The following is a 21536-nucleotide window of genomic DNA, read 5'->3' as shown; positions in this document are numbered from 1 at the left end:
AAAAAAAAAAGTGACATGACAATTTATAATAACTTTTTTGACTTCTTAACTAAAGTACTTATTTGGTTTTATTTACATATTAAACATCATCTAAACCCTGTGGCTGAAAACCGTTAATGAGGTGATATTATTGATATATATATATATTTTTTTTTTTCTTGTGGTAGATATAGGTCGATGCGACTCATCTCTCCGTTAAACTCTTGATTAATTAGTTTTAAGGCAAAAAGGACCTCCACACCTACTAACCATATTTTAACCAAATGTAATTCCAAATAAATAATAGAGTACTTTTGACAAGCAAATGCTTCACGTACATACACAATTCCTGATGTACATTGGAGAATTCTATCTTCAGGAGATAATCTAGTCATGTCCAGTCAGGCTTGTTGAACCTTGGGTTTGCTTACCCAAATTATTCCTTGTATGAAAAACACAAATCGAATTACTTCATAGCCACAACTTTTGCATCAATACATAGGAATTTATTATTGGTTATACCTCCTAACCATAGCGACATAGACAGATACTTTAGGATAAAATACATATAATAAATATATAATTGAGCGAGTGAGAAATTAACAATCTAGAGCAAATTTAAGCTTTGTGAGGGAAAAGGCAAATTGGAAGGCCTTTTTCAAGATTAGGCATGGGATCGAAAACAATCTTCTCGCTAGGAATTACTTTCTCCCACTTGAACCTCTTTACCAAATTATGCATGAACACTAGTATTTCCAATCTAGCATACTCTTTTCATGGGCACATTCTTGGTCCTCCTCCAAAAGGCACATATGTGTAAGGTACCGGTCCAGATCCCTCAAACCTTGATGGGTCAAACTTGTGTGGCTCGAAGAAGAATTCTGAATTTTTTTGTGTCGAGTTCGCACTCCAATATAATTGATGATTTCAAAATGAAAGAAGAAAAATAAAATGAAAATGACAAGGTAAAGTTATTAAGTAGCTTACAATTTCAAACAAGTACATAATACAAATAATCTAGTCCAGATCTAGACTAGAGGCAAACAAATAAAATAAAGATGCTATAATTATCAGATCAACTTGATTTTTTTTATATGATATATACGAAGAAGAGTCTTAAAAAATGAACGGTTTGAATCTAAACAAGTTCCTTAGTGGGTCCCATTGGCCCAAACAGCACCTCTCTGGTCCAGATCTAGACCGGAGAAATTCCAATCTCATAAAACAATTATATATGAAATTTTGGTTATTACCTTACAGCCTTTTGGAATTGAGAAACCATTGTACATGAAATCTGTCATTGCTTCTCTAAAAGCTCCTTGGAGGGGTGGTGCAAGTCTCATCACTTCACACGCTACATTCCATGAATACTTCATCTTCTTAATATCATCCCAGTTCAACAATTCCCCTGGAGCTTTTGAATTCGCAATTTCCATTTGCTCTGTTCACAACAATGCAAAATACAATCATTTGCAATTAATTTAGTTACTTGATCTTCTTGTGGATCATTCGAGTCTTTGGCTTCTTGGGGAAAATTAATAAAACATTAAAAGAAACATTATATTAAATAATTGATAATTTTTTCTAAGGTGGTTCAATTGGGCAGATACTACTCAATTCGTAACATTTCTTCCAGCTATTATAATTTGGGGTTGGTTTGACAAGTTTTCTTTTAATAACATTTTGTTTTCTATTTGGGTAAATTATACTTGCCTCTTTTGAGATTTGAAAAAAATAAGGTCACCCCCACACCTTTGACATAGTTATACCGATTTCTCTTTTAGTAAAATTAAATTGATTGAAACTAATGCAGATAGTGAAATAAATAAAGATAAATATATATTTTCATAAAAAAAATGATGACAATGTCCATTTTTTTATTTATACAACTAAGGAATTACTAATAAAAAATTGTCTAACTGTAATGTCAATTAAATTATCAAGAGATATAAGTGTAATTTTGTCAATAATATGGGCTTAACTGTATTTTTCAAAAATTTTAAGGGATGTCAATGTAATTTACCTTTTCTATTTTTATTTACTTTTTTTTTTTTTTTGGGAACCTTTTTCAAGATAAAGTTGTTAATGCTTAAAAGTTATTTTTGGGTTTGGACCTGACTTGCCTCCAATCTTGTGCCTACTGTGAGCCCATTATGGTCATCCTAAGTGCTACTCAAGTTGATTATTCACGTAAAAATTAAGTTGTTGGAGATTAATAGATATATAATTAAATTATATTTGTCTTTAAACAATAGAGTTTTTTTTTTTTTGATCCCTAATAATATTTGTTTAGAAAGATGATGACAACATAATTGTATATATTAGTATAGGTTCTCCAAAACATACAGTGAAAAAAATAACCCCATTACACCCTTTCAAATACCACCCATTACTTTTTTTAACTCATTTAAAATTTTATAACTTTTGATCTAGTTTTTTTTTTTTTTAAATATAAAATTTGTAATTTTGAAATCATTCATTAAGATCTATGAAATAAGATGCATGATGAATACAAAATTATAAAGAGAAAAGTTGATGAATTTTTACTAACCTAAGACAGGTCAATAAAATTTTGGTTGGTCAGTAAAATTTCGATGACCAAGTCAGTCTAAATTAGTGAGATTTTGGTTAGTCAATAAAATGTTGATGACCAAGTCAATGGTAAAATTTTGGTTAGTCAGTGAAATTTTAATTTAGTGAAATTTTACGTAGGTCAATGAAATTTCAAATAGGATTCTAAAGATGTAATAAAAAATTATTAAATTTTAAATTTTGAAATCACTTAAGGCCTCGTTTGGGAACCTTTATTTTTAGCCAAAAAGTCAAAAAGTTATTAAATTAGCCAAAAAGCCAACAACCCATACCAAAAAGTCAAAGATTCTCTTTTCTCTCTACTTTTTGCACATCTTTTCGTAAAAAGCCAAAAAGTTATCCCAAACATACTAGTTTTTTTAGCTCATATTTTAGCCAAATAGACAAAAAGTTACTAAATTAACCTGTTCTCAAACGAGGCCTAAATAATGTAAAAACTCACAGATAAGAGAAACAACATTACAAGAGATACAATAAGAAAGATTAAGATTTTTTCGATTATAAGGTCATTTTGGACTATATATGTTAAAATTTATCCTTATCACTTTAAGATTTCAAATTTCAAGGACTTTAACTAGCAAGTATGAAAAATAGTCTACTTATTTATTTATTTTTCTAAATAGCAGTATGAGATAACGTATGGCTATTAGTGATATGACTAAATATCGGTCTGTATCAATTAGTATACCAATAAATATATAACGAGTATTAGAGATCTCAAATATTAATAAGTATCGGCCGATATTTAGAACACGATTAACACTTTCTTCGTAATATCATCTAGCAACTAATTCAAAGGCCACAAATAAGGTCTCATTTGGTAACTTTCAGTTTTAGTCAAAAAATTACTATAAATTATTAAATCACTTTTTTTTTTATTTGTCTTTTATAAAAAATTAAAAAAATTACTAAAATAACCTAATTGACCTAGGTGATAATAAACCAACATTGAATTGTGGTATTAAAAAAGTGCCCGAGAGAATCCAAAACTGGACGTGCTTATAGAATAGAATAAATATGCATGCATAGATACGTACCCTCGTACACTCGTTGATAAACATGAGGAAGCTCCGCAAGAAACATGACAACGGAAGCGCAGACGGAGCTAGCAGTGTCGTGTTGAATATTGTTTACAGATTCTGGCCATGTGATGGAAAGTGGCAGCCAGCTACATGGTGGGGAAGCCATGAGGCCATGTGAGTTGGCCATGAGAAGCCATGTGAAGCATCAATCTGGAAAGCCACCGAAAGCACAACAATGGGCTGGCAGCCAGCTCATTTCAAAGACTTTCTCTTGCATTTGTAATCTCTATATATAGAGAAGCTAAGGAGAGTTGAGATGTACAGCTGAGATAACAGAGAGGTGTGAGCTTAAAGAGCAAAGAGAGAGAGAGAGAATTATAGAGAGTGTTGTAATTCTTACCATTTTGTTCAATATAGTGAATCCGCTGCCCGTGGACATAGGCGACTTGCCGAACCACTTTAAATCTTGTGTGTTATTGCTTGTTTGAGTTCCCTGGTGTGCCCCCGATCCGCAACAATTGGTATCAGAGCTCGGGTTGCGAAAAATCGAATTTTTCCCGAAAGTGCCCAGATTTCGAAGTGCTCAAAATCCACTTTTGACCATACCAGGAGGAAGAACTCCCCGAGAGGAGTCCAGAATAGCAAAAACAGAGCCTAGAGGAGCTTCGACGCGCCGTCACGCGCCAGGAGAAGATTGCACGTGAAACCCACGCGCAACACGCGCCCCACGCGCCGCTCATTGAAGAAGACGACCTAGTCAGCCGACACGTCGCCACGTGTCAGCCACGTGCCCTGCCCAGTCAGCCTGAGCCGCTGACCAAGCCGCGTTGACCAGCCGTCAAGCCGAGTTGACTGCGCCGTCAAGCCGAGTTGACCAGCCGTTAAGCCGCGTTGACCGCGCCGCCGATCCTCCGTTGACCGCGCCACCTGCGCCGTTGACCGAGCCGTTGACCAGCCATTGACCGGAGAAATTATCCGGTGCATCTCAGCGCACCAGATTCTGCAGATCTGACCCGTCCAAAGTGTTTTTGCCAGATCGGAGCCATTCAGAGTCCGTTTTTTGACGATCCAATAGTGCTTTCCAACTATTTGGAGTATTCCGGACACATCTGTACGGTCAGTTTTTTGAATTGAAGTTTCTAAAAAATGGCAGAATCTAGATCAATCGAGTCCGTAAGTAATTCAGCCAATACAAGCACTTCTAGGCATTGGACCCCAGTGTCCCATGCCAAGTTCGAGGTAGAGAAGTTCGATGGAAGCAGCAACTTTGGCATGTGGAGATGCGAAGTTAAGGATATGCTTGTCCAAATGAACCTGCACTTCATTTTGGGAGACAAACCAGATGACCTGGACGAGATAGAATGGGAGAGGGTGAATCTCCTGGCCTGCAGTTCCATCCGACTTTGCCTTGCAAAAGAGGAGAAGTATGCCTTTACAGAATATGATATTGCGAAGAAGCTTTGGAAGGCGCTGGAAGATAAGTTCATGACAAAGAGCATTGAGAACCGGCTCTACTTGAGGAAGAGGTTGTTTCGTTTCGACTACATTAAAGGTATTTCGATGAACGAACACCTAAATAACTTCAACAAAATTATTATGGATTTGAAGAATTTGGATGATCAAGTTGGTGATGAAGACAAAGCACTGTTATTGTTAAATTCCTTGCCTGACTCGTATGATCATCTCACTACTACTTTACTGTACGGTAAAGAGAAGATCAAGTATATTGATGTTGCAAACGCCTTGGTGAACAATGAGTTCAGAAGGAAAGATAAGTCTGCAAACAGGGACTCAACATCCGAGGCATTAACAGTCAGAGGCAGAACAAATAACAGAAGAAATACAGGGCGAGGAAAGTCTCGCTCAAAATCCAGGGGGAAACCTTCAGACAAAAGACGTCTTGCAAAAGACGAGTGTGCAGCTTGTCGCCAGAAGGGGCATTGGGCAAAAGATTGTCCAAATAAAGACAAGACAGAAGAGAAGGTGAATATTGCACGAGATGGAGATAATGATGAAGGAGGAGCCTTCACAGTTTCATCATATGGCCAGTCTGATGAATGGATAATAGATTCCAGATGTTCATTCCATATGTGTCCTAACAAGCAGTGGTTCTCGAGCTTACGAGAGTTCGATGGAGGAGTTGTGCTGATGGGCAACGACCAAGCTTGCCAGACAAAGGGGATTGGAACAATTAAACTGAAGATCCATGATGGAACAATCAGAATTCTTGAAGATGTACGGTATGTACCAGATCTAACCAAGAATCTCATCTCAGTGGGAGTTTTAGACTCCAAAGGTTACAGAGTAACCATGGAAGGTGGAGTCCTTAAAGTTGTTCGAGGAGCATTGGTTGCAATGAAGGGTACTCGACAGGGAAATTTATATTTCCTAGATGGCTCTACAGTCACAGGGAGAGTGGCTGTCTCCACCAGTTCCAGCTCAGAAGATGATGCATCAGACACTTCCAAACTTTGGCACATGCGCCTAGGGCATGTCGATGAGAAGGCTTTACAAGGGTTGGTAAAGCAAGGCCTGTTGAAAGGCGCCAAGACGGGGAAGCTTGAGTTCTGCGAGCATTGTGTATTGGGCAAGCAAACAAGAATCAAGTTTGGTACTGCAATTCACCGTACCAAAGGGATTCTAGCCTACGCCCACACCGACATTTGGGGTCCTTCCAAGAATGCTTCATTGGGAGGTAAACACTACTTTGTGTCGTTCATTGATGATTTCTCTAGAAGAGTTTGGATTTATACAATGAAACACAAAGATGAAGTCTTAGACATCTTTCTTACGTGGAAGAAGATGATTGAGACCCAGACAGGCAGACGGATCAAGAAGCTCAGATCTGACAATGGTGGAGAATATACATCAGATCCCTTCTTTGAGGTTTGCCAGAATGCAGGGATAGTGAGACATTTCACAGTTCCTGGAACACCGCAGTAGAATGGAGTTGCAGAACGCATGAACCGCACTTTGGTAGAGAAAGTCCAGTGTATGCTGTCACAATCTGGATTGAGCAAGGCATTTTGGGCGCGAGGCATTGAACTATGCTCGTCATCTTGTCAACAGACTACCTACTGCAGCATTAGATGGGAAGACTCCCATGGAGGTATGGTCAGGAGTCCCAGTTACTGATTATGATCAGTTACGTATCTTTGGATGTCCAGCATATTTTCATGTTACAGAATCTAAGTTGGATCCAAGAGCCAAGAAAGCCATCTTCTTGGGCTTCGGTGACGGTGTCAAGGGATACAGACTGTGGTGCCCTGAATCAAAGAAAGTTCTCATCAGAAGAGACGTTACCTTTGATGAGTCTGCAATGCTGAAGCAACCAGATCCTCAACAGAATGAGGAAGCATTGAAGAAGTCAGTGCAGGTGGAGTTTGAGACTCCAGCAAAGACTAGTCAGCCAATCAACCATCCTGAAGAAGTCTCAGAGGATAGCTCTGAAGAGAGTTCAGATGAAAATGAAGATCCAGAGGCTCCGCAACAATCAGAACCCATTGCAATCAGGAAAGGAAAAAGGGTTACTAAGCAACCCAGTTGGATGACCGATATGGTAGCCTATGCACTTCCAATCATTGAAGACAATGTTCCTTGCACTTTCAAAGAAGCCGTGCATAATGCAGAAAGTGTCAAATGGAAGGAGGCTATGGATGAAGAGATCGGGTCACTTCACAAGAACCAGACTTGGGAGTTGGTGCAACTTCCAAAAGGCAAGAAAGCAATTGGGTGTAAGTGGGTTTACACCAAGAAGGAAGGCATTCCAGGCAGAGACAACATCAGATTCAAAGCTAGATTGGTAGCTAAAGGCTATGCTCAGAAGGAAGGAATAGACTACAATGAGGTATTCTCACCTGTTGTGAGGCACACGTCTATTCGCATCTTGTTAGCTTTGGTTGCACAGTTTGATCTCGAGCTCGCCCAACTCGACGTCAAAACTGCCTTCTTACATGGAGATCTTGAAGAAGAGATATACATGTCCCAGCCAGATGGTTTCAAAATTGCTGGAAAAGAGAATTGGGCCTGTAAGCTGAACAAATCGTTGTACGGATTGAAGCAATCCTCGAGACAGTGGTACAAGCGATTTGATCGGTTCATGATGGAGACAGAATACACAAGAAGTCAATTTGATCATTGTGTATATTTCCGTAAGCTTCCCGACGGTTCCTTCATCTATTTGCTCTTATATGTAGATGATATGCTGATTGCATCTACGAGTAAGGTGGAGATTGACAAACTCAAGGCACAGTTAGCAAGGGAGTTTGAAATGAAGGATTTGGGAGAAGCAAAGAAAGTTCTTGGCATGGAGATCAAGAGAGACAGGAAGAAGGGCACGGTTTGTCTGACACAAACCCAGTATCTGAAAAAGGTGTTAGACAGATTTGGCATCAATGGGAAAACCAAAGCTGTAAGTACACCATTGGCCCCTCATTTCAAGCTTAGTGCTTCGTTGTCTCCACGCACAGAAGAAGAACGGAAGCATATGGCACAAGTTCCATATGCAAATGCAGTTGGTGCATTAATGTATGCTATGGTTTGTATACGGCCTGACATCTCGCATGCTGTGGTAAGCAGGTATATGCATGATCCAGGAAAAGATCACTGGCAGGCAGTGAAATGGATCCTAAGGTACATACATGGCACGGTCAATCTAGGATTGAAGTTCGAGAGAGATAACTGACTCGGGCAGAATTTGGAAGGATATGTGGACTCAGATTATGCTGGTGACTTAGACAAACGCCGGTCAACAACAGGGTATTTATTTACGCTTGCTAAAGGGCCGGTAAGTTGGAGGTCAACGCTTCAGTCAACGGTGGCTTTGTCTACTACAGAGGCAGAGTACATGGCAGTGACGGAAGCCTTTAAGGAAGCTATTTGGCTACATGGGTTGATTGAAGACTTGGGAATTGTTCAGAAGCACGTTGAGGTGTTTTGTGACAGTCAGAGTGCCATTTGTTTGGCAAAGAACCAGGTTCATCATGCCCGCACCAAGCACATTGATGTCCGTTTCCATTTCATCCGAGAAATTGTGAATGAAGGGAATATTCTGCTTCAAAAGATTGGTACTGCAGATAATCTGGCCGATATGCTCACAAAGGTAGTTTCTGGGATCAAGTTCCAACATTGTTTGGACTTGGTCAACATCTCTCGGAACTGAGCACCTTCGGGTGCATGGCAGTGTTGATCGATCACTATGTTGGATAAGAGAATCTTCGCCAAGGTGGAGGTTTGTTGAATATTGGCTACAGATTCTGGCCATGTGATGGAAAGTGGCAGCCAGCAACATGGTGGGGAAGCCATGAGGCCATGTGAGTTGGCCATGAGGCCATGAGAAGCCATGTGAAGCATCAATCTGGAAAGCCACCGAAAGCACAACAATGGGCTGGCAGCCAGCTCATTTCAAAGACTTTCTCTTGCATTTGTAATCTCTATATATAGAGAAGCTAAGGAGAGTTGAGATGTACAGCTGAGATAACAGAGAGGTGTGAGTTTAGAGAGCAAAGAGAGAGAGAGAATTACAGAGAGTGTTGTAATTCTTACCATTTTGTTCAATATAGTGAATCCGCTGCCCGTGGACGTAGGCGACTTGCCGAACCACGTTAAATCTTGTGTGTTATTGCTTGTTTGAGTTCCCTGGTGTGCCCCCGATCCGCAACATGTCGTGGCCACCAATCAACAAACTCAAGATTTTATCAGCAATCTCAGCCTCTTTCATGAAATTTCCATTTTCATCACTCGTCACAAGCATATGTGATAATATATCTTGTGTCAGCGAAGCCTTTCCATCTCCCAAATCAACCTTTCGCTGCTTAATAATCGCCAAAAGCTCCTTCCTAATAAACTCCGAGGCCTTGATAGCTCGTCGGAACGGTGTTCCAGGCAAATCAATTGGGATGGAAAAAATTCCAGCAGCCAAAATCCCAAAAGGATCGGCGAATTTAGCGACGTGGTTCGGATCATCGATGTTGATAAACAAGCGACAAGCCAACCAAAATGTGTATCGCTTGGTGAGAGGGAAAACCACCACTTCGCTGCCAACCCAATCGGAATCGAAGTGTCGCTGTGAAATGGTATCCATGACACCAATATATTGTTGTAAAGCTTCGGGTTTGAGGAAGTTTGGGAGCATTTTTCTGAGAATGATTGCTTCTTGTTTAGAAGAGGTTTGGGTTGAGGATGGGAAGATTTTGTCGACGGAGCTAGGCCACCATGCTTAGACGAGCCTGTTCTCGTTGGAGAATAAGAACTTGTTACCGGCTGCACCGGCGAACACGACTGTTGGGGAGCCTAGAAGATTTGTCTTGAAGACGTAGGATGAGTAGTTGGATATGCGGTCGAATACGAATTTTTCCGGGTGACCTCTCCAGCCGGTGGCCAGGAACTCGAGGGTCTCGCCGATCAACGGCCACCTGGTGGAGCCCGGCGGGAGAGTGAGGTTTTTGGAGTTGGATTTGTAGAAGAGGAAGTGCAAGCTCAGTGGGAGTAAGAGAAAAAAAAATGTATAGAATTTTAGTTTTTTTTTTTTTTTTTTTGTATTTTTGGTATTTAGTGAATTTTTTAAAGATTTTTTTACAAATATTATATTTTTTAAATGTATTTATATTAGGTGTGTCTAATAATTAAAAAAATTGCTTAAAATATTAAAAAAATTCATTGAAAAAAAAACGAAAAATAAAAAAATAAAATTTTCTTAAAAGTGTTTTCTGAAAACCAAAACCAAACAAGCTGACTAATTTTTTAAAACTACCTTTCATTTAGAACATCAATTGTCCTAATTAATAAATTTAAAAGAATGAAAAAATAAGAAATTCATGTTAAAGAGACTAATATTTTGAGACAATGAAAAATAGAATAAGAGACTAATATTTTAGAACAGATTGAATAGTTTATTTTAGATCTCTAACATTTCTTTTTTTTATAGAAATTTGGAATTGGTGAGCTAATTTTAGAGCCGACCTCTATGATTCAAACTATTCACCTTTTAGCATTCGTTAAATAGAATATTCATAAAAAAAATTAAAATAATCGAATATTGATAAATATGCGTTTGAATTATATTTGTATTACAAAAATGAATAGTTATTATTGAAATAATAATTATCATAAATTTTTTAAAAATAAATATGATTTAAACATATAACCATCAATGTTTAATCAATTTTTTACATAAATTTTCTATGAGCATTGATATTCAATCCCAAAAATTAGACTCATTTTTTAGATCTAATGATGCAATAATTAATTAGAATATTTAAAGTAATACTCTGTCTCATATTTTTTTTTAATTATCAACTAATCATATGACTTATAAAATTAGATTATTCAAAGATAAGCCGTAAATCAGTTATTTACGAAAACTAATTAAACCACTGCTCTTCTTCCGATTTCCCTTCTCTCTCCAATCACCCAACCTCCGTTGTAACTTCACACTTTCTCCCTAAACACACTAACTCCAAAACCCAAGGCATAATGCAAGGCCAAATTGAAGACTCTATGGCCACCACTGCAACAAAATATCTTCAGGTTTAGAATCTCATCCAATGATTATCACAATTACAATTGCAAATGGGAAATTCAGTTCTGATTGGCAGTGCTTAATAAATCACATTTTTTAGGCTTCTTTGTTGGTGTTCAATGAGGAACCCTATTCAAACTTCTGCGGCTTGCCTAGAGGATATGAACCATCACTTATATATCATTAAACGTAGAAAAAAAAAAGTTTATAAAGTGAACTTTATTTTATTTTTTATTTTTACGCAACAAATTTGAAAAAGCAAATCATATCACTAAAATCAACAGCAAAATTAACCTTAAATAAGTATTCTGAAATCAAATGGCCAACCAAATGCTGCACGTATTATTATTGGGTAACAGTTTCTTTCAATCCAGAATCAAATTAGATGGTATTGTTGGGTTGTGGTGAGTACGATTTCAAACTCCTACTGATCTAAATCATTTAATGTGTAGAATTCTTCAAATATATCATTCTTTAAAAAATTACGTTAATCAAATATCGATAATTATTTGATCAGTTTGCAGTTGCTTTTTATAATTTTAAAAATAAATGAAAAGAACAAATATAAATTAATTAAATGACTATCAATATCTAATTAATATAACATTTTACAATGTTTGGTTTGTGTTTGTAGAGTAGTTTTTGAGATAAAAAGTACGAAAACTTGTTTGATTTGTCTTTTTTCAGAAATAATTTTGGAAAATTGTTTTGGAGAGAAAGTTTTAAAAAAAGTGATTGATTTGATGTTTATGAGAGAGAGAGTGATTTTGAAAAGTAGGTAACCAAATAAAATTTTGAGATTTTTTTTGAAAAAATTTGTTTAATTTAATTACTCTTGAAAATTTATTTATAAAAAAAAATCAAAAATTTTTCTGAAAAACAAACCAAATAAAACCAATATACTTGATAACTTTTACGAATTGAATTAAAATGACCCTAAAGTCGACCCCACCTTGATTCAATGGAACTGTCCAATGTATTTTCAAACAACAATGATAGAGGTCATTAATTTTAAAATTCTAAAAAGATTACTAATGACATGACACCCAATAAAAAAAAAATACAATATCAAGATCAAAATATCAAATCATTAATAGTAACACTAATTAATACCTTCAGTCCGGAGAAGGGCTAGACTTATTAGCGTACCTTTTTATTTTATGATTGATGCGGAGATGTCAATTCGCCATTGACTTCTGACAAGGCAGCAAATAAATGGGGCAGATGAAATAATGTAAAATCAATTTAATGGTAGTTGATAAAATTGTTGTTTTAATGCTCGTTTGATAATGATTTTTTTCGTTAATTTTTTAATTTTTTTAATTTTTTTAACTTGTAATTTTTTTAATCGTTTGATATTTTTATTTAACTTTTTGGCTTTGAAATTGTTTATTTTTGTCTTTTTACTTATTTTGTACTTTTGTGATTTTTTTACTTTTTTTTGTTATTTTGTGATTTTTTAGTCCAAAATGAAAACCAAACGACCCCTTAATTTCATTTATTAAAAAAATCAAAAATCAAAAAATAAAAATATGTTTAGTTTATTTAGAGAATTTCTTTTCTGAAATTTTTAAATAAACTAGAAATTATCTAAATCTAAATCTAGAAATCTAAATCTAAATCATTTTAAAATACCGAAAGTGTTTGTCTATTTTTTTTTTCTTCTTAAAATATCCTTATAAATTATTTACAAAAAAGAAAAGAAGCAAATAATCGTGAAACCACCCGCCAAACGGCACATGGGAGTGCTTTCTCTTTTGCTACTACCAATGAATAACATCGGGAACCAATTAAAAAAAAAAAAAAAACTGAAAACATTCAACGAAGCATAGTATAAATTATTAAATTATTAAAAAAAAAAAAACATAATATAAATTATATTTTTTTTTAAGGTCATTAATATTAAAATTTTATAGCATAAAAGATATCTAATATTTTTATAATGTTTAAAACCTCTAAAATCGATTCAAAGAAAATTCGATCTAAAGAATTTCTCTGCACTTCCTAGAGAATTTCTCTCTAAATCAGGGAATTTCTTTCTAGAGAAATTATGGGAAGGCCAGCGGCCAGAGAAATTCTGTAGATTCTAGTCTAGAGATTTTCTCTTGATTTTCAAAAAATTTCTCTGATTTTTGCAAGAATTTTTCTGAGTTTAAATCAGAAAATTTATCTATCTTTCTCAATCACTATGTACAATACATAAATCGATCATCCAAATAAGTAACAACAACAACCAATATACATATATCCAGAGAATTTCTCTAGCTTTCCCAGATTTGGAAAGGATGAAGAAATTTTTTAGATCTGGGAAGGCCAGAGAAATTCTCTGAATTCTAGTCTAGAGATTTTCTCTGAATTTTCTCTAGATTGCCTTTCCCAATCACAATGTGCAATACACAAATCGATCACCCAAATAAGCAACAACAACATCCAATATACATATATATATATATATATATATAGAGAGAGAGAGAGAGAGAGAGAGAGTCACTGGATTATATATCAAAGCCATTGAATTTGGCTCATGTAAAGGCTGAATAGGCGCCCATGTTGTAGAACACAATCAAATCATTAAGTTGGAGCTCTGGCAGCTTACATTATGTCGTCACTACATCCATTCCATCACAAGTAGGTCCAAATATCGTGGATGGCCATAGCATCCCACATCCATCCTTGTCATCTTTCGACTGATCAGAAAGTAGTAGTGCCTGAACACCATGGATGACCGATCATGGAGTGGGCTATCTCTGGAACATATTTTCATTGGAACCTCAACAATTTCAAAGTTTTCAGATTCTTCGCTCCAATGATGAGCGGTCCAAAGCACTATCCATTGTAGAGCTCCTTGAGGCATATGGTTTTTAGAGACGAAGTGGCGACGCCCGGGCTAGTAGGCTCTGCGACGGCGGCTACGCCTCTGTCATCGTTGATGCCACGGAGGCGCTTGATGGAGAGCTCTTTGAGAGAGGAATAGTGATCGAGCACTACGTTCATGCCTCTGACTTCAATCATGCAAGATCTACACGAGAACTTTTTCAAACCCTTGTAGTTCTTGGCTAAAACAGCCACGCCAATATCGGTGAGCTTGAGCAACTACGGAGCTTGAGGCGCGTGAGGTTAATGTAGCGGAGCGACAAAAGAATCAGGGCATTGTCATCTAGGTTGACGAATTATGGATCGCATCGGAGAGCGAGCTTTATGACGACGTTGAAGTGAGAGAAAAGAGAGGGAAAGAGAGAGAGAAAAAAAAAATGAGATTTGATTTGAGAGAGTTAAATTTCTCTGTGAAATATGGTGTGGGGTTGAGGGACCTTAGACATCACAAAATAATATTATGGATCTCTTCCATTACTAAAAATGGGAGAGAGATCTTATACTAATTTTCTAATTATCTATATATTATATAACGAAAAAGGGGTTTCTAACGCACAAGTCGTGTGAGAGCTCTAATATTTCAATCTTAATTTTCTAATTTTTTGATTTCAAAAAAAGAAAAAAAACCCTCAGCATTTATTGACTTCTCTCAACTCACAAGCCTTTTTAACTTTTCTCATACCTACTGCTTCACCTTTTTCAACTTTTTCTCACACACTATGGTTAGTGATGAGATTGTTAAATTATTTTTTACAAAAAATCTGAAAAAAATAATTTGAATATTAAAAAAAATCTAAAACAAATATAAATTCTTATTAAAAAATAATAGGTTACAATTGCAAAAAAAAAAAAAAAAAAAAAACGAAAAGAAAAAAGAAAAATACATTGTGCATTTCATTAATAATGCTCAAAAAAATATGTCAAGTGTTTGTGTAAAGCCTTGACACGTGTCTACTCTCGAATTATTAAGTGAATATAAATGAAACCAAAGAGCTCAGTTTTAATGGCTAACAAATATTAAAAACTTGACCATTGAAGCCTAATAACTATTAATTAATAAAATTAAGAAATTGAAAGGTCTTAAATAACATCTTTTTATCTTCTCAAATGTTTCGTTTTTTGGTGCATACATTCATTCTAATATTGATAGAGAATTGGACGTGTGGAAGAATGAGAGATATTAAAATTATATACTGAGTTATGTAATTGTTGTGATAAAAAAATAAGGTTGCCTTCCCCTTCTATGGTGATTTATCTAGTTATATCTCCAATTAAAACGTCAGGTGTGCTTCTATATCATCATTGAATGTTACTTTCATTCTGTGTTTGCTAAAACTAATAGATGGACCTAATGCAAGAAGTACAGATTATTTCAATGTCATTCTCGTGATTAGAAGTACAAAAAATATACATAAAAAGTATATGAATAGACAATATTTTACAAAATTTATTTGTGAGTCTCACTTTTTAAAAATCCTATAATTCCTTTATTTTTTGTATTATATTTTATGTTTGGTTTCCGTACTTTTTTTATATATAGTTTTATTTTTTTTCTTTAAATTTTTTTTAAATAAATAAATAAATAAATCATTTTCTATTTCAAACAATTTTATTTTTTGTTTTTATTTTTTATTTTTTTCTTAACGTAGTTTTAGTTTTTGGGCAATTACTTACCTTCTTTTTTTTTTCTTCTATATATTGTAATTTTGTGCATTTTAAGTGTATGATGTTTTCACTAATACACTCGGAGATGCACTATGAAAAAAAGTAAGAAGAAGAAAAATAAATAAAACAATCCAATGAATGGAGCAAAGATCAAAGATTAAAACTTCCAAAACAAGCAAACAAACAAACAAGAAAGTAGAATAGAATATTTAACAATAGACATTTAAAAATTTGTAATAAAATTTTCAAACTTTCCTTTTTCCTACGAAAATTCTATTTGGTACTAACTAAATAAAATGCTTTTAAAATATTTTTTTTTAGTTAATTACCTAAAAGTCCTATTTATAAATGTTATAGTAGCTCAGGTCCTATTTAAGATTTTTTAAATCAATAAGTTCTATTTAGTAAAACTGAGTTTTTAAAACTAAGAACATTATCAATTTTGCATAGTATTGTTTTAGATAATTGTTTCACAAAAAAAAAAAAAAAAGAGAGAGCATGAGATTAAACGTTTTTGCCCTTCTACTTATTAGTTTGATACAGCTATCCAATAAAACCGAGAACATTATCAGTTTTTTCTAATTTTAAAACTGAGAACATGATTAGTTTTTTTATTTTTAAAGTTATTTATTTATTGTTTTTAGTTTTGCACATCAATGTTCCATCATCATGCTCCTTTATAGGCATAAAACTTTCAGTTTTACACAAAAAATAATTCACTTTTTTCAATTTTTTCAAAACAAACATTAGCTTCTTTTTTTTTTTGCACATATATATATATATATATATATACATATTCAATTTGAAAGTTGATATTTTAAAGTTTTGAAAATTAAAATAAATGTAAAATTATTATGTTCCTTTATAGATAATCGTAAATGATGAACGATCATTGTTTGAAGGGCAATTCTAACTATTAAAAATTTAATGGGACGTGAAGGTTTAAAAAATCTTAGTTAAGAATTAATGGAGTATTAGTTCATAAATTAGGACTTGAGCGTAAATGCAACCCCCCCCCCCCTTTTAATTTGAAATTAAAACTATAGCAAATCTACGTAAGCATAATTGCTAACCGTATTTTTTACTTAATGTATAATATTATATTGATTACCTTTTTCATGTTTATTTTTTAAAGTATTTATATAAAAGTAAAAAAAAAATGTCGTCAGGAATAAAATTTTCCTTAATTTAGTTATAAATTTTGCCCATACGTTATATTTAAATTTTGAATAAAAGCAAATATAAAATAATTGATTGAAAATATGATGCATTTGTTATATTCCTTTTTTTGTGTGCAAAAAAAAGGAAAAGAAAAAAAAAATATAGATGACATTTAAAATCGCAATTCATAGATATACAGATAATTATAAACACAACCTATACATAGCACATGTGAAACACTAATATTATATACATGGACCGAAAGGTCTTTTTTTTTTTTTTTTTTCAACCAGATAAAAAAAAGAAAAAAAAAGATGCTTTGAGGTGTCATTAATGTATCCGTGGGCACTGACCTCGGGATAATCGGTTGCCAGTCTGATTTGACTCAGCCCATAGGAAGGGACTCACCACCGAGGTACCAATAGAACTCAACTATACACTACAAACGAGTCCAGATTTCGATTGAAATACAAGGCGAGATCTCCATAAAGAACCAGCTGCAAAGCAACAGAGTCACCTCCCCAAGAATTAGAACTTGGATCATGCCTGTGGAGAGGGATGACTTCACCATTAGGCCATCACTCCAATAGTTTCAAGGATTTGTTTGATTGTGTTGTTCGTGTATACACCTTGACATGAAGTCCATAAAGTTTGAATGGCTCAATATAGTTTTTGAATATGAAATTTATATTTTTAATATAATATTTTTATAATAATTTAAAACAAACAAAAAATTTATATAAAATTTTTATAGATAATGATGTGATTCATTGTGAATTTTTTATTTTAAAATAAAAAATTATTAAAAATAAATTTATTTATAATAATGATATTACTATATATTTTTATAAAGTTTTTTTTGTATAAATTTTACATAAAAAATATATTTTTTTTCTATTTATTATTCACACACTTCTCAGTGTGTAAAGAGAGAGACATCAAACTATTTGCAGACCAAACCACTGAAACAAATTGTCTTGCCTTTGCTGGCCAACTTCAAGTCGGACGTGTCCTTGCTATATTCTAGGTCATGTTTGCAGCCCATCTGTCTCATCCCTCGTTTGGAACAGTGGTTATTTTAGTTGATTGTTTTTTATTATTTGGCTATTTTATGATATGAAAAAAAATTCAGAAGTGATCGAGACCCCCTCCAATCACCACCCCCACTACCCCCATACACACGTGGCGGGTGGTGATTAGAGGAGAAGGAAAAAAAAAAAGAAAAAGAAAAACTGGCCAATCAGAGAAAGAGAGAGTTAAAAGGGATGCCTCCTTGAAGGGGTCCAACTCATTTTCCAAAAAAATTATGTTTGGAATAATTTGTGAATTTTTTTATAATAGATGGCTGTGAGAGAAAAAAGAATTAATTAATGTGTAAGATATAATATTTTGTGTTATTAATTATTCTAAATTTTGTTTTGTCTTTATTAGCTATTTTAACCAACAATCAGCGATCTAAACACAAAAATTTCTATTTACAATAAGCCCTCGTTTGGGATGAGCTAATTTAGCCTAACTTTTTAGTTTTTCGACTTTTGGACTATTGTAGCCTAGCTAAAAAAACTTATGTTTGAGATAAATTTTGAAATTTTTGTATTTCATTTGATGGTTGTGATAGAAAAAATAAAATATTTATGATTTGGATATGACATTTTATCTTATTGACTAAATTAGTTTGTTTTGTCTTTATTAGTTAATTTAACCAAACTAGTGATGCGTCTTGATTTAAATAAATAGAAAAAAAAAAATATTAATTTAATATTATGTATTACTTATGTGGTAGAGTATTCTTTGTTAAGCTTAAGATCTCATGTTCAAATCTCACTCTCATCTCAATCTAATTAGTTTTTATTTATTTATTTTTTTTTATATTTTGAATAGATAAATTGACACTTACTCTAAGGAGAGAGAAAGACTTTTGAACACTAACATAGTTTTTCACTTTGCCTTCGTTTGGCAACTTGGGTTGGGTTGGGTTGGGTTGGGTTTGGGGTTATTTTAGTCACAAAAAAATAAAATAGGTTTTTAGCCCAATAAGACAAAATATTACATCTAACTCATAATCAATACATTTTTTCTCTCACAAAAGTCAAAAAGGCCAAAAAGTCCATCCCAAAAAGCCCATAATCATGAAAATGTACTGAATTTTAATTTTTTTTGGGACAATTCGGGCGGGGCGGAGCGCACGCACGAGCATGTGGCAATTTTTGCATAATCAACTTGGACCATAATTTTGGCCCAAACCCATCTTTGAAGCATCCATAAATTCCATTCCTTCGAAAATTTGGATGCCCCCAAAGGGCTCATGCTTTTATCAAAATCTTGAGGTTTAAATACCTATCAAAACTTTCCTCTACAATCAATGTGAGATTGGTAGCTATACACAATTCTCAATACCTCATTCATGAGGCCAACTTTATGAGACAATTTCTTATTCTATTCTTAATGATTTTTTGATTATTCTTTTTGTGGTGTAAATATTTTATTACAAAGAATCTAAGCCCTTTTGATCCCATCTTAACCGGTGGTTGGGACGTACTTTAATTTCATATTAAAGTCACCAGAAAATTATTTTTTTTCCAACAATCCCCCTACATGAATAAAAATTAATTGAATAAAGAAAACAGACAACGTTTAACAATAAAGACGTAAAGAGAGAGCACACAGACTAACCCTTCATCATAAAAGCTAGTTGTTGGCCTTGAACCTGTCGTAGTGAAAACCTATCGGATTTACTGGCTGACTATTGAAAGTGATGTCTTGAACTGTTCTGCCATTTGTGTAAATCGAGACAATAGACCTCATACTGGAGTTAGTCTAACCATTGTTCTTGTTCTCACTGGTGTATTCGATATGACCTTAGAACACTAGCCTAGTTCAGTGAGTGTTTTTAAAGAATTCAGCTATTTTGAAAGAATTCGGCTTTGTCAATTCTTAAAGAAGTAGCCCCACTTCGCACTCATATAGGTGATCTATATAAGGTATCTCATTATACCGTGGTTGATTCTTTATCTCACTTAGGTCATTAAAAGTATTAGCTTAACCTTTCATCCCTACAGAGTATCACTGTATAGAGAAATGGGTAAGAGGATTTACCTCTTCAGTGACTCACCCGTTACACCGTTACACATAGTTAGTGTAACGCCCCGAAGAATTACACAATCTAGACTCAACATCTTCCAATTACATAATTGTAGCCATCCCATTTTTTACTGTCCTTAAGACTTGGGCGCCTTAGGTTGATCACTCGATGATGAAAGTTATGCTGTACAAATGTTCGATTTCTTCAGCAAGAAGAGCTTCTAAATTCTAACCTGTACACTCCATTTTGACCAAAACTATTTTAGACCTTAAAATCCAAATTTTCAAAATATTTTTCCAAATGTTTATACGTTGTTCCAAGGCTTGCATTTCATTTAAAATATTGCACTTTTTGGTAAACCGAGTGAGAACAAAGTGGAAATAAATGGAAGGAAGGTGAACTCTTTGAAAAATCTTTCAAAACATCTTATTTATAGGTTTGGATTTGAAGAAAATAGGAGGGGAGGGAAGAAAACTAGTTGGGGGAAAAGTTAGGCATCAATCCGTTAGGACAAAATGAGCAACCTTTACTAAAATAAGCATATCTCTGTGCACACTTAGAATTTAGATGTGAATCCGCCTCTATTGGAAAGTAGACTTATGTGGCTTCTATTTAGACTCAAGAATGACCTAAAACCTAGTCCGGATGAGCGAATATGCCCATTTGAAATCGGGCATTGAAGCAAATTTTTGTGGCCGGCCACTTTAGTGGCCTGTCGGCTAGTTGTGCAAAATTTGGCCATTTTGAGTGTTTTGGCCTGCCAAGTGTCCCCCACTAGTGGCCTTCCAAGCACTAATAGTGGCCTGTCGGCCAAAAGAAGTGCCTATTAGCCATTGTGTCAAAAAGCAGATTTTTGCAAATATTTTCTGCTAGTTGTTTCCACATTGCACCAGCTGTTTGTATATAGATATTTTTGACTGAGGCTCATGTTTTCTATATATAGGGGACCTTCCCTCTTTGTTTTATGGTTAGAAAAATTTGGAGAAGGAAATTAGGGTTACAAAAAATTCCAAAAATCCCAAAATTTGAAATTCTCTCTCCATCTCTATCTTGTAACACACACACCTGACCCAAACATTTCCTAAACCTATATTTGAGCTCTTCTTGCTGGGATTCTTGAGTCCAAATTTCAGCCCTTGAGAGTGAAAGACTTGTGGTTTGTGGAACAAAGTGTTATTCCTCTTCAAGAGGTATAACCTTGGCCTTCTCTACACTACTTTTTCCTCATCTTTTCTTACTATTTTTAGACTGTTTTGGGACTGTATTTTTGGGCTGAAACTTGTAACGCCCTCAAAATAACAATATTAACCCATTTGATGAGACATGCATTTACATACAAACCAACCACATTCTTTTATTCATTAAAGTTCCATATACATATGTATTACATGTTAACAACAAAACAAAATGCCCTACGGGCTTACAGCTTTCCAAGTTAACACTTGGTTACAACAAAAGGGTACTAACTCGTTACACATTAAGCCCTTGGCTTGAAGTTACATGTAATACATCAAAAGTTAAGCGAAAAAAATATGTCCGCCTCTAGCCTCCCAGCTATGTCCTTGGAGGTGGCATGCTTCCTGCACCTGAAAATGATATTCCCATATAGGGTGAGCCACAGCCCAGTAGAAATACACTAAAC

General features: G+C 34.5%; 1 pseudogene across 1 annotated transcript; it reads right to left on the bottom strand.

Annotated features, from left to right (window-relative positions):
* Positions 1-582: 582 nt before the first annotated feature.
* On the bottom strand, positions 583-13324 carry LOC114289376 (beta-amyrin 28-monooxygenase-like; annotated as a pseudogene). Its single transcript, XR_014340429.1, has 5 exons — positions 13297-13324; positions 9256-10109; positions 3609-3684; positions 1238-1420; positions 583-902 (listed from the first exon to the last, which is right to left on the bottom strand). The product of XR_014340429.1 is annotated as a beta-amyrin 28-monooxygenase-like (transcript).
* Positions 13325-21536: the final 8212 nt, after the last annotated feature.

This window comes from Camellia sinensis, chromosome 9 (assembly GCF_055761805.1).
Source record: "Camellia sinensis isolate YWXY chromosome 9, ASM5576180v1, whole genome shotgun sequence".
NCBI classification, from domain to species: Eukaryota; Viridiplantae; Streptophyta; class Magnoliopsida; order Ericales; family Theaceae; genus Camellia; species Camellia sinensis.
This window is presented reverse-complemented; position numbering and strand designations above follow the sequence as displayed.